This window comes from Ranitomeya variabilis, chromosome 6 (genome assembly GCF_051348905.1).
Source record: "Ranitomeya variabilis isolate aRanVar5 chromosome 6, aRanVar5.hap1, whole genome shotgun sequence".
NCBI lineage: Eukaryota > Metazoa > Chordata > Amphibia > Anura > Dendrobatidae > Ranitomeya > Ranitomeya variabilis.
This window is the reverse complement of record NC_135237.1, coordinates 32490484-32504962: the sequence shown is the minus strand read 5'-3', so window position 1 is coordinate 32504962 and position 14479 is coordinate 32490484. Positions and strand designations below refer to the sequence as shown.

Genomic DNA, 14479 nt, shown 5'->3' with positions numbered 1-14479 from the left:
TGGCGGTGATTATTGATGGCAAACTCAGCCAAAGGAAGAAAGGTAGACCACTCCTCCTGGTTATCAGAGACAAAGCAGCGTAAGTACTGTTCCAAATTTTGGTTCATACGCTCAGTCTGACCATTTGACTGAGGATGAAACGCCGAAGAATGAGATAACTTGATTCCCAGCCGTGAGCAAAACGCTCTCCAAAATTTTGCCACAAACTGAGACCCCCTATCAGACACGATGTCAGACGGAACCCCATGAAGTCTGACCACCTCCTGCACAAATACCTGAGCCAGAGTCTTCGCGTTAGGCAACGCAGGCAAAGACACAAAGTGCAACATTTTAGAAAAACGATCAACAATCACCAAGATGACCGTGTTTCCAGCTGATGAGGGCAAATCAGTGATGAAATCCATGGAGATTTCCGTCCATGGCTTACTAGGTACCTCAAGAGGAAGTAGTGTGCCAACAGGACGGGAGCGGGGCGTCTTAGCCCTAGCGCACGTGGTACAAGCTGACACGTATGAGACCACGTCCTGTCGGATCTTGGGCCACCAAAACCGACGTGACACCAACTCCAAGGTACCTGTAACTCCTGGGTGACCAGCCAGGACGGCATCATGATGCTCCGCCAAAACCTTTAGGCGGAGATGAAGCGGAACAAAAGATTTGTTGACGGGAAGCTCAGATGGTACCTCCTCCTGAGCCTCGGCAATCTCAGCCTCAACCTCGGTAGTGAGAGCCGAAACCACAACACCCTTTTGGAGGATGGGTACTGGATCCTCCCGAGGTTCTCCCCCTGGAAAACACCTGGACAGAGCATCCGCCTTAGTGTTTTTAGACCCCGGTCTGTAAGTGACCACAAAATTGAACCGCGTGAAAAACAATGCCCAGCGAGCCTGCCTGGGGGACAGACGCTTGGCTGACTCCAAATACAGCAATTTCTTATGATCGGTAATGACAGTTACCTGATGGACCGACCCCTCCAGGAAGTGTCGCCATTCCTCAAAGGCCAACTTAATTACCAACAACTCCCTGTTGCCGATATCGTAGTTACGTTCGGCGGACGACAGTTTCTTGGAGAAATAGGCGCACGGACGTAAACCACTCAAAGATGAGCCTTGAGATAGTACCGCCCCCACACCAACCTCAGATGCATCGACTTCCACAACAAATGGTTTAGATACGTCTGGCTGCACAAGAATGGGGGCTGAAACAAAACTGTTCTTAAGAAATTCAAATGCGCGCACAGCAGCCTCAGGCCAAACGGAGAAATTGGTACCCTTTTTAGTCATGTCAGTTAGCGGTTTAGTAATGATGGAAAAATCCTTGGTAAATTTCCTATAGTAGTTAGAAAACCCAAGGAACCGCTGAAGTGCTTTCAGGTTATCAGGACGTTCCCAATGCAACACCGCCTGCACCTTAGCGGCGTCCATTTTAAAACCAGAAGCAGACACAATATAACCCAAGAAAGGCAACTCTTGAACAGAAAATACACATTTCTCAAGTTTAGCATACAGCTTATTCTCTCTGAGAAGCTTTAACACCTGCCTGACATGATCTAAATGAGCCTCACGGTCGCAAGAATATATGAGGATGTCATCTAGGTACACGATAACGAATTTCCCCAAAACATGCGAGAACACATCATTGATGAAATGTTGGAACACTGCAGGTGCGTTAGTCAACCCAAACGGCATCACCAAATTTTCAAAATGACCCTCAGGGGTATTAAAAGCCGTCTTCCACTCATCACCTTGACGGACTCTTATGAGGTTGTACGCCCCCCTGAGGTCAAGCTTGGTGAACCACTTAGCACCCGCCACCTGGTTGAACAAATCTGGTATCAGTGGTATCGGGTATGGATCACGAACCGTAATCTGGTTCAACTCCCTGAAATCTAAACACGGGCGTAATCCGCCATCTTTCTTCTTCACAAAGAAGAACCCTGCTGCCACCGGCGAGGATGACGGCCTGATGTGCCCTTTGCTCAAGCTTTCAGCAATGTAATCTTTTAACGCTTGTCTCTCCGGACCGGAGATGTTAAACATCCTTGCTTTAGGTAATTTGGCCCCTGGTTTAAACCTGATAGAACAGTCATAAGGACGATGTGGCGGCAACTCTGAACAACCCTTCTCAGAGAACACATCCACAAAATCCTGAAGTGACTCCGGAACGCTTGAAGTCACCGCAGCCACACATGTGGCCAGGCAATTCTCCTGGCAGAACTCGCTCCACCGAATTATGTCCTGAGTTTTCCAGTCAATTACCGGGTTGTGCATAGACAACCAAGGAAAACCCAAAACCACCTGAGCAGGAAGATTCCTGAGCACCTTACATGTAACCCGCTCAGAATGTAGAACTCCAATGTGGAGTTTCACCTCAGCCACAAATTCAGTAATCTCCCCCTGAGAGAGAGGAGCAGCATTGATGGTGACCACGCGGATAGGATGAGACAGTTTTTCAATCCTAAAATCTGCTGTGCGCGCAAACCCCTCATCAATGAGATTTGTGGCTGAACCACTATCCACAAAAACAGTAATTGGCAGCTCACTGCCGGCATCAAAAACCTTAGCAGGGAGCATGCACTGAGAAACCACCATGGAGGATATACATAAGCTCAGACTGGTCTCCTCCACACCCTCTGAGCTCAGAAGTTTTCCGCCGTTGCGTTTTTCTTAGGCAGCAGAGGACAGATGTTAATAAAATGACCAGTTTTACCACAGTAAAAACAGGCTCCCTGCTTCCTGAGCTCAGGGGCTCGATGCTTGACATGTGACACCCCTGCGATTTGCATAGGCTCCGTGGGCTCACCTGCAGCAACCTCACGTGAACCTAAACCCTCTCCCATAGGCGGTGTCTCATGCTCCCCCTGACGCAAACGGCGATCAATGCGGACAACCAGACTCATAGCAGAATCTAGAGAAGTAGGAGTCTCGTACATCAGAAGGGCTTTTTTAACCCTTCCAGAAATCCCATGTATAAACTGACTCCGCAATGCTGGATCATTCCATTTTGTATCGATCGCCCAGCGACGAAATTCAGAACAGTAATCCTCTGCAACTCGCTCCCCCTGGCGAATAGTGCATATCTTAGATTCTGCCAGAGCCATTCTGTCAGATTCATCGTAGATTTTCCCAAGAGAAGAAAAAAAACTCTCCACAGAGACAAATGCAGCAGAATCAGATGGCAAAGAAAACGCCCATGCTTGGGGATCCCCACTTAACAATGACAACACCAGGCCCACACGCTGAGCCTCATTACCCAAAGATATCGGGCGCATATGGAAATATAGTTTGCAAGCTTCACGAAAAGAAACAAATTTACTGCGTTCCCCAGCAAATTTTTCAGGCAACGGAAATTTAGGCTCAGTAACTCTTCCTGTCGCTCCAGCTTGCACATTGGACACTGCTAGTCCCTGTTGCTGCACTGCCCCCCTCAACTCAGTGACCTGTAGGGACAGCGCCTCCAACTGGCGGGTTATGGAAGTCATGGGATCCATGACAAAAAAAAAAAAAAAAGAACCCCCTTTTTTTTTTTTCTTTGTTGTTGTTGGGCCGATTATAATGTCAGGGAGAGATTAGGTGAGCGAGAGCTAATAGCCCGGGCCCCTGCAATTTCCCCAAGACTAGGGAAATCCTGACTGACCCTCTACCTGAAGTTTACACTGATGGTGTGCATGTTCAGGCCTCGAACCTCACCCTAACTCCTGAGCTCAGCCCTAGGCTGAAACCTCCAGCCACCACCCAGTGAAGAGGTAATACTAAAATACCCACAGTTAGCACAGACAAGGATAAAGGAAAATATACACCACGCCGCAGACACTCAGGAATACACTATAAATGTGCAGGGCAAAATAAACACAAATATAGGAAGGAGTAAATAAGACGAAGGAAAATACACCACCAGCAATGAATCTCCAACCACCAGCTCTCCACTCCAGACCGAGATAACAACGCAAGACAGAAGCTATAATCGGCGACGCCCAATGATCAGGAGAACTATTTAAAGGCAATGGAAATGGCCCAGCTTCCAATCCGAGGAATTACCGCTGTCTGTCGGACGACCTGGTCTGAACAGCGTCCGACATGACACATCTATGCCAAGTGTAGCACGGTGCAGGCGATAGCCACGGGCGAGGCACTCATCTCCTCCTTTTACGCCCCGACATGCTACATGAAAGTGTGCGTCCTAGCTGGGTGTTTGTACTCGTGTTGTGAGATCTATGCGCCAATGCATGCCGTCCTATTCAAGGACCCCTTTTCCGGAAGGCCACATTGTCACGTAGGTCACTTTAGGATCTCACTATTCCATTGCCCTTAATCTCCTCCAGCTCCTGTTCACCCTTAAGGCAGCTCTGCTCACGCTACACTCTCTAAACCCTATCTGCCTAACTATCAGGAAGTTCTCCACTGTCTTCCCTCTCACTATGGGCTAGTGCCATCTCTTAACTCTATCCTATCTAATACACTATGCTTACACTCGACATTACTAAAATCCTACATTATACACTACACTTCAATGGGCACATTACATCATGATATTTACAAAAAATGCACAACACTATACACATTACACAATGCGATTGATGTTTTCAGGGGTAGGAAAGCGAAAGCCATTGTCCATCACCCTTACAACAAAAATGAGCAATTGTAAGAACACAGTGCTATATAATATGATAACTGCAATATATTAAGAGGATAACATTTTTGATGTAAGGGCTTCTTTAATGGTGGAGGCAACTATAGGAGCACAGAAAGTGCCAATCGCATACAGTACATGTGGGGGCCCAAAGACCCTGCTGAAGGCACCAGTCTTACAATCGACACATGGTAGGTGGGATCACTTTTATAATTTATGCTTTTGGACCCATGGGCCCAGGAGCTTTCAGTTATAACCCAGGATATTACTGTAATGCCTGCTAAAGCACAGTAGCACACAACCTCCACCAAGGGGGTGCGGGTGAAGGAAAACAGGTACAGATGCAGTGAAATCACAGAGCAGCAGGCAGGAGCCATTAGGTGGCGAAAGAGTAGTCAGAAAAAGCCGGGTCAGCAACAGAGATAGAATTAAGTACCAGAGATCACAGCAATACACATGGTCAGAAGCAAGCTAAAGAAGTCAGAGTAGATTGGGAGCAGGAAAGCCAAAGATGCAAGACAGTCAAACAGGTCAGAGGACGAGCCGAGTACTACAACGAGCGGAGTCACAGGGGAACACAGGAACGGGACCTAGGTAAACGGTCAGAGGATAAATCAGGGTATAACGGGGTCAGCTGCTCAGGCCAGAGACAGGAACTATAACTGACACTGCTTAGCAGATAACAGCAGACTGAAATAGCCAGACAGATCCCAAAACGAGGCCAGTAAGATTAACCCCTGCATGACCATCCCGGGGAGAGAATAATCAGAAACAAACCCCGGACTGGATCATGACAATTACAGTATATAAATTATGTAAAATGCTGTAAAAAGTATCAGAAAAAGTAAAAAATAAAGTCTCATACAGCTAGATTGGTGCAAAAGTGAAACAGCTGCAAAAAAATTTCTCCTCTACATTATACTGATCACATTCTCATTTGCGCAGACCGGTGCAGAGCAAAGAAAAAAAAAGTTGTGCTGTTCCAGACTGTGAAACCACTGGATGCATAATCTAATGTGTAAGGGTGTCTTTTATCTAACTGCAGATCCTGGAAGATAATGGCTTGGTTTCCACTCTAAAGTAGTCACACAGAACATTTACGGTTTATTTTTTATTGTACACTCGATATTCTACTTTCTCGCACTCAAGTACCCCCAAAAAAAGGTGTAATATGATTCACTACTGTCACAATCCCACTCCAAAGATAAAAGGCCACATAATATCTGGAGGAAGGTTGCCCATTAGGCTTATTGTACACAGTTAGTACTTTTCTTCTCACATAGAGGCACAGAAGCTTGGAGGTTACACTTTCTCTAAGAGGTACAGCCCGCTCAGTGGTTGCACACACCTAGTGGGATAATACTCTTGCCATGGATCTAGAGGATCGTGCACCATGCCATTAGTCCTCAGGAGACCACGCTGCTCCATAAAAGGCAGAGACCATCCGTCCAAACCAGTGGAGCGTCTTTGGGTCTTTGTGATGTCACCACCTACCAATGCCTATCCCGCCTCGGGCTGTTAAAGCAGGAGACAATTTTCTGTGTGCTGATTTCTTTTCTGCTTTAGTAAGTCCTTGTAGCTTCTAATCTGGCACCTTTCGCAGGAATTGCTTTCTGTCCACCTGTGCCACAAGGTGTATGTCGTCCAACACGTGTGCAACAAGCGTGTGATCCCTGACCACTACGTGGCCAAATCAGTATGTTCCCGAATCAAAGTTATCTTTTGTACTACTGATAACTTACTGATAGACAGGGGTGCATCCAGGGAACCCAAAAATGGGGCTATGGATATCAAGAACTGGGCTTTGCAGAGTTCTATTTGGAATGGAGCAGAGGTTCACATGCTTGACCTATACTTGCTTCATTGTCCATGGGACTGATGGAGAAAGCCCAGTACATCAGTTGACCATTTTTGGCAGTCTCTTGGACAATAAATGGAAGCGGGGTCAAGCATGTCAAACTCCACTTCATTCTAGAAGGATCTACAGACCCCTGTTCTTTGGATCGTTGGGATTCCAAGCAGACCCAAGACGATCAGTAAGTGAGCTCCTATCCTACAGAAAAGGGAATATTTTCTATTAAAGTCCACTTTTCAGTACCTGACCTGACTAGGGGAGGTTTGCATCATGTCACTTATTGCAATACATCATGGTTATGTATTTCTTTTAACAACCTAATCCAAGGCTCCACATCCAAATATCACATGCGCTGCAGAACAAGAGCAATATCGTGCGTAACCCTGCTTAAGACTGATAGAGCCGAGCCCGTAAACTGAAGCTTGTCAGTCTAAATCACATAAAATTCTTCCGTCCTTATCACATGCGACTTTACAGTGTGATCTCATGCAAAATGGCAAAACACCATATGTCATAAGACTAATGGCTGAGCACAACTCACAGACTATTCACTAATGATTTATTGATTTTTTGGAATGCGCTCTTTTAAGATTTTACAGACAGTCAGAAGTTATACCTTGTGGTGAAGATTATTTTTAGCTCTTACTGAAAATCCTCATATATAACTGTAAAATGCGGGATAATGTAATATAAGATATATTGCTAAAAATATTTAAACTATATAATAAAAAGCCACAGACAAAAAACAAGCATGGAAACATTCCTGGGGAGAAAAAGGCAAACTGAAAAGAATATATACCGCAATATTAAAATAATACATGATTCCTGAGAAACCATAACATGATAATATAATTCTGCAAGAAATTAACTACTATACTGCCACTATGTACAAGAATATAACTACTATAATACTGCCTCTATGTACAAGAATATACCTATTATAATACTGCTCCTATGTACAAGAATATAACTACTATAATACAACCCACTATTTACAAGAATATAACTACTATAATACTGCTCCTATGTAAAAGAATATGACTACTATACTACTGCTCCTATGTAAAAGAATATAACTACTATAGTACTGCTCCTATATACAGGAATATAACTACTATAATACTGCCCCTATGTACAAGAATATAACTACTATAATACTGCCCCTATGTACAAGAATATAAATACTATAATACTTCCCCTATGTACAAGAATATAACTACTATAATACTGCCCCTATATACAAGAATATAACTACTATAATACTGCCCCTATGTACAGGAATAAAACTACTATAATACTGCTCCTATGTACAAGAATATAACTACTATAATACTGCCCCCTATGTACAAGAATATAACTACTATAATACTGCCCTCTATGTACAAGAATATAACTACTATAATACTGCCCCTTATGTACAAGAATATAACTACTATAATACTGCTCCTATGTACAAGAATATAACTACTATAATACTGCCCTCTATGTACAAGAATATAACTACTATAATACTGCCCCTTATGTACAAGAATATAACTACTATAATACTGCCCTCTATGTACAAGAATATAACTACTATAATACTGCCCCTTATGTACAAGAATATAAATACTATAATACTGCCCCCTATGTACAAGAATATAACTACTATAATACTGCCCCTTATGTACAAGAATATAACTACTATAATACTGCCCCCTATGTACAAGAATATAACTACTATAATACTGCCCTCTATGTACAAGAATATAACTACTATAATACTGCCCCTTATGTACAAGAATATAAATACTATAATACTGCCCCTATATACAAGAATATAACTACTATAATACTGCCCCTATGTACAGGAATAAAACTACTATAATACTGCTCCTATGTACAAGAATATAACTACTATAATACTGCCCCTTATGTACAAGAATATAACTACTATAATACTGCCCTCTATGTACAAGAATAGAACTACTATAATACTGCCCCTTATGTACAAGAATATAGCTACTATAATACTGCTCCTATGTACAAGAATATAACTACTATAATACTGCCCCCTATGTACAAGAATATAACTACTATAATACTGCCCTCTATGTACAAGAATATAACTACTATAATACTGCCCCTTATGTACAAGAATATAACTACTATAATACTGCTCCTATGTACAAGAATATAACTACTATAATACTGCCCCTTATGTACAAGAATATAACTACTATAATACTGCCCCCTATGTACAAGAATATAACTACTATAATACTGCTCCCTATGTACAAGAATATAACTACTATAATACTGCTCCCTATATACAAGAATATAACTACTATAATACTGCCCTCTATGTACAAGAATATAACTATATAACTACTATAATACTGCTCCCTATATACAAGAATATAACTACTATAATACTGCCCTCTATGTACAGGAATATAACTACTATAATACTGCTCCTATGTACAAGAATATAACTACTATAATACTGCTCCCTATATACAAGAATATAACTACTATAATACTGCCCTCTATGTACAGGAATATAACTAGTATAATACTGCCCCTATGTACAAGAATATAACTACTATAATACTGTTCCTATGTACAAAAATATAACTACTATAACACTGCCCCTATGTACAAGAATATAACTACTATAATACTGCCCCCTATGTACAAGAATATAACTACTATAATACTGCCCCATGTACAAGAATATAACTACTATAATACTGCTCCCTATGTACAAGAATATAACTACTATAATACTGCCCCTATGTACAAGAATATAACTACTATAATACTGTTCCCTATGAACAAGAATATAACTACTATAATACTGCCCCATGTACAAGAATATAACTACTATAATACTGCTCCCTATGTACAAGAATATAACTACTATAATACTGCTCCCTATGTACAAGAATATAACTACTATAATACTGCTCCTATGTACAAGAATATAACTACTATAATACTGCCCCTATGTACAAGAATATAACTACTATAATACTGCCCCTATGTACAAGAATATAACTACTATAATACTGCCCCTATGTACAAGAATATAACTACTATAATACTGCTCCCTATGTACAAGAATATAACTACTATAATACTGCTCCTATGTACAAGAATATAACTACTATAATACTGCCCCTATGTACAAGAATATAACTACTATAATACTGCCCCTATGTACAAGAATATAACTACTATAATACTGCTCCTATGTACAAGAATATAACTACTATAATACTGCTCCTATGTACAAGAATATAACTACTATAATACTGCCCCTCTGTACAAGAATATAACTACTATAATACTGCCCCTATGTACAAGAATATAACTACTATAATACTGCTCCTATGTATAAGAATATAACTACTATAATACTGCTCCTATGTACAGGAATATAACTACTATAATACTGCCCCTATGTACAAGAATATAACTACTATAATACTGCTCCTATGTACAAGAATATAACTACTATAATACTGCTCCTATGTACAAGAATATAACTACTATAATACTGCTCCTATGTACAAGAATATAACTACTATAATACTGCTCCTATGTACAAGAATATAACTACTATAATACTGCCCCTATGTACAAGAATATAACTACTATAATACTGCTCCTATGTACAAGAATATAACTACTATAATACTGCCCCTATGTACAAGAATATAACTGCTATAATACTGCTCCTATGTATAAGAATATAACTACTATAATACTGCTCCTATGTACAAGAATATAACTACTATAATACTGCCCCTATGTACAAGAATATAACTGCTATAATACTGCTCCTATGTACAAGAATATAACTACTATAATACTGCCCCTATGTACAAGAGTATAACTACTATAATACTGCCCCTATGTACAAGAATATAACTACTATAATACTGCCCCTATGTACAAGAATATAACTACTATAATACTGCCCCTATGTACAAGAATATAACTACTATAATACTGCTCCTATGTACAAGAATATAACTACTATAATACTGCCCCTATGTACAAGAATATAACTACTATAATACTGCCCCTATGTACAAGAATATAACTACTATAATACTGCTCCTATGTACAAGAATATAACTACTATAATACTGCCCCTATGTACAAGAATATAACTACTATAATACTGCCCCTATGTACAAGAATATAACTGCTATAATACTGCTCCTATGTACAGGAATATAACTACTATAATACTGTCCCATATGGATAATATTTTATATATTACTATTTGCCCCTATAGCTCACTAATTCAGCCTATGATTTGTAAGGCAAATACTTTGTTTCAGTAAAGTTTCTGACACAATTATGTCTTCAATACACAAAGGTGAAGAGTCAGGAAAATGTTATTACACATGAAGACAAAAAAGGTGATAGCTCTGTAATTAGTTATGTATTTATAGAAAAGATTTGGAGATCTAGTACAATACACTTTGCACTGATGCTGATCCCTGTCAAAAATGCAGGGATCTAAGGATTAATCAGTCCAATCACTGGTGTTTTATGTGATGCAGCTGGAGTACTAGAGCTAAGATGAAGCTGCGATATGGGACTTAAAGGGGTTGTGTCAAGTTCTAATTACTAAGTAGCTGTTAAAACAAGTAACTTTGCAATTTACCTCTTATCAAAAATCTCCTGGCACCATAAAGAGAGCTGTGACTAGTCTAGTGCTGCCCCCTGATGGCTTCTCCCGGCAATGCTCCAGTTGATTGACAGGTGTCACTCATGTGTGTACACAGAGACCTGGCTGTCAATCAATAGAGCGATATAGAGAGAAGTCGGCCGCAGAAAGCGCATTCCAAATTATTATGCAAATTGGATTTCATTGGCACAAAGATGTACCGTAATTTTTTGTTATCACATAATCCCGTGCACGGTATTGTGTCTCAGGGTCTTCGAATCTTTGAAATCAAGTTTAAATACCTGTGGTAATTACTTTGCCAGATAAAGGAAAACTAATTAATGGGTCTTGTAATCTAGCGGAAAAATCAATATTTTTTTCTTATTTTTCATGTATTGAGAGTGTGTAAAATATATCTGCACAATTATTTAGTTATCTTTTTTATCTTTCCGTCAATATGGCCATATGAGGGCTGTTTTTTTTGCGGGACGAGTTGTACTTTTGAAATACACCATTGATTTTACCATATCATGTACTCAAAAACGGTAAAAAAAATTCCAAGTGCAGTGAAATTGCAAAAAAAGCGCAATCTCACAACTTTGTTTGGATTTTTTTTTTACCTGCTATTACGATTCTACAGGACATTACGAGTTCATAGACACCAAACATGTCTACGTTTTTTTTTATTTAAGTGGTGAAAAAAAATCCAGTTTGTTTTAAAAAAAATCAAATAAAATTGCTTCATTTTCCAAAGTCCATAGCGTCTCCACTTTTCGTGATCTGGGGCTGGATGAGGGCTTTATTTTTTGCGCACCGAGCTGACATTTTTAAAGATACTATTTTGGTGCAGATACGATCTTTTGATCACTTATTATTGCATTTTAATGCAATGTTGTGCCGCCCAAAAAAACTTAATTCTGGTATTTTAACTTTTTTTCTCATTACGCCGTTTAGTGATCGGGTTATTTGTTTTTTTTACTGATAGTGTGGGCGATTCTGAACGCGGCGATACCAAATAGGTTATTTTAATTGTTTTATTTTGAATGGAGCGAAGGGGGGTGATTTGAACTTTTGTATTTTTTGTATTTTTTTTATATTTTTTAAAACTTTTTTTTTTACTTTTGGCATGCTCCAATAGTCTCCGTGGGAGACTAGAAGCTGCCATGACCCGATCACCTCTGCTATTTACAGGCGATGATCAGATCACCTGTATGTAGCAGAATTACTGACTTGCTAAGATCACCAACCACCGGGCGGCGCTCATAGCAATCCAGCATTGACAACCAATAGAGGTCTGCAGGAGACCTCTAGTTGTCATGCCAATCCATCGGTGACCCGTGATCACATGACAGGGGGGTCGCCGATGGGCAGATTTCCGGCGCGATTGCCAGAAGCGCATGTTAAATACCGCTGTCACAGTTTGACAGTGGCATTTAATGGGTTAATATCTGCAGGTGGATCTCGATTCCACCCGCGGCTGTTCTGGGCACATGTCAACTGTTCAAAACAGCTGACATGTGCAGGAAAAGATGTGGGCTTAGAGCCGGAGCCCACATTAAAGGGGGAGACAAGACATGCGCAGCACTAGTACGGCGCATGTCATGAAGGGGTTAAAAAAGTTATAGCACCTTATAAGGCGCGATCTCTGACACATGCTCGTGAAACAAGGTACACAATGGAGCATTCTGTCATCCTTGTGTGTGTGTATGCTTTTGTTAGCTTTTGGATTACCTTGACCTATAATAGATGGTCAGTTTTTTGGGGACATTTTTAAAACCAGTCCTTAATGCTATAACCCTTACTAATAACCTCACACTGATCAGAGATCTAATAGGATGATGATTTGTTAGAACGTTGTTGTCATGTGATTGTACTTTGATATTCCAGGACCAGGGGCTATTTCCCTATCCCTAAAGCTAGGAGCACCTTAGCTATCACTGCTCCCCACATTACTTCTAATGGTGAAGATGCCGGGGCCATGTACCTTGCTGAGCTCCTGAATCAGCCCTTATCCATCTTCTCCTCCACCCAGGGAAGTGGTGAGTAGTTGTATATAATAATAAACCAAACTAACAAAGGAAGACTCACTAGGATAAATGAAAATACGAATCCTACAAATATGCACTCACAAACCACAGAGTGGAACACCGGGAAGTAAAAGCAAGGAACAACCAAATAGAAGAGGGTGAGGATTTGCTCACAGACAAATCACCAAGCAACAGTCTTTAGATCAACACTCCAAACGCCTCTTGAACAAAACCTCCAACTCCAGAAGCAGCCAGTACGAAACTAACACTGGAAATCCAGATTGCCAATGGTGAGTACATGTAGCAGAGGGGAGTGGCCAACCCTGAACAGCTGAGATCATCAAAGCAGGAAAGCTCCAGAGATTCTCAAATGATCAGATTAACCCCTGCACCATTCAATATGATGGTGAAGTGTTTCTAATACGTATGTGGAATCAGACATCGTGGTCATCTGGATCCTCTGTGTCGCGGTAAACCCGTGACAGTTGTGTTGGAGCAGAAACACAAAACAAGGATGAATCACTGAACTCACTCAATATGACTTTTGCTCCGAAACATCTTCATTCAGGAGCAAAGATTGTGAATAAAGCTACGTTTTTGGCAATAATTATCTTTCATTTATGCCAACTTTTATAGTAATGGACGTGATGGGAATGAACACTGGACAGCAAGGGGAGATGTACACGCACACTCGTGACGAGGATTGTGTGAGTCGCTCGGAGCGGCGTTCATCTTACTCTGATCGAGAAAGGCAGATCTCATCACAGAAAAGAGAGCGCAGCGCGGCAGGAATTTTATGAGCACGAGGAAGGATCACTGTATAGTCCTGGAAAAGCTGACCGAGCAGAAGTAACGTGTCTCGGTGTAATCAGTATGAAAAACCTTAATGTGTTTTTCTCTAAACCATTTTTTTTTCAAATCAGTGGCCGCGATATCTCCAGAACCAATTGGTCAATTGATTTGGGCTTGTGCACACATTCTTATCATGTAAGTGCCCATCTCCTGTACCAGAAATTACTCAAAATCTGTTTGTTTTTTTTTGTAGTTTTGACAGGACTCTAATTTGTGCCAAAAACTCGTACTCAATTTTCAGCATATCGCCATTTTTAAAAAAATTTTAACGGCTTTTTTCAATTCTGCTACCGGATATAGCGACAATCATAGTAATTAGGAATCACTTTGGTTATTTGGTTTCAGACAAGTACAACAGCCGGGATCACGGCCACCGTTCACCATTTTTTTGTTTTCCTTGCCCACTTTGCTGCATTTTTACAGTGTTTATTTGTACTTTTTTCATGATGT

General features: G+C 40.7%; 1 protein-coding gene across 1 annotated transcript in view; it reads right to left on the bottom strand.

Moving 5' to 3' along the window:
• The window catches only part of CALCR (calcitonin receptor), a 316710-nt gene that overhangs the window by 287781 nt on the left and 14450 nt on the right, over positions 1–14479 (bottom strand). The gene's annotated exons all lie outside the window — the stretch shown is intronic.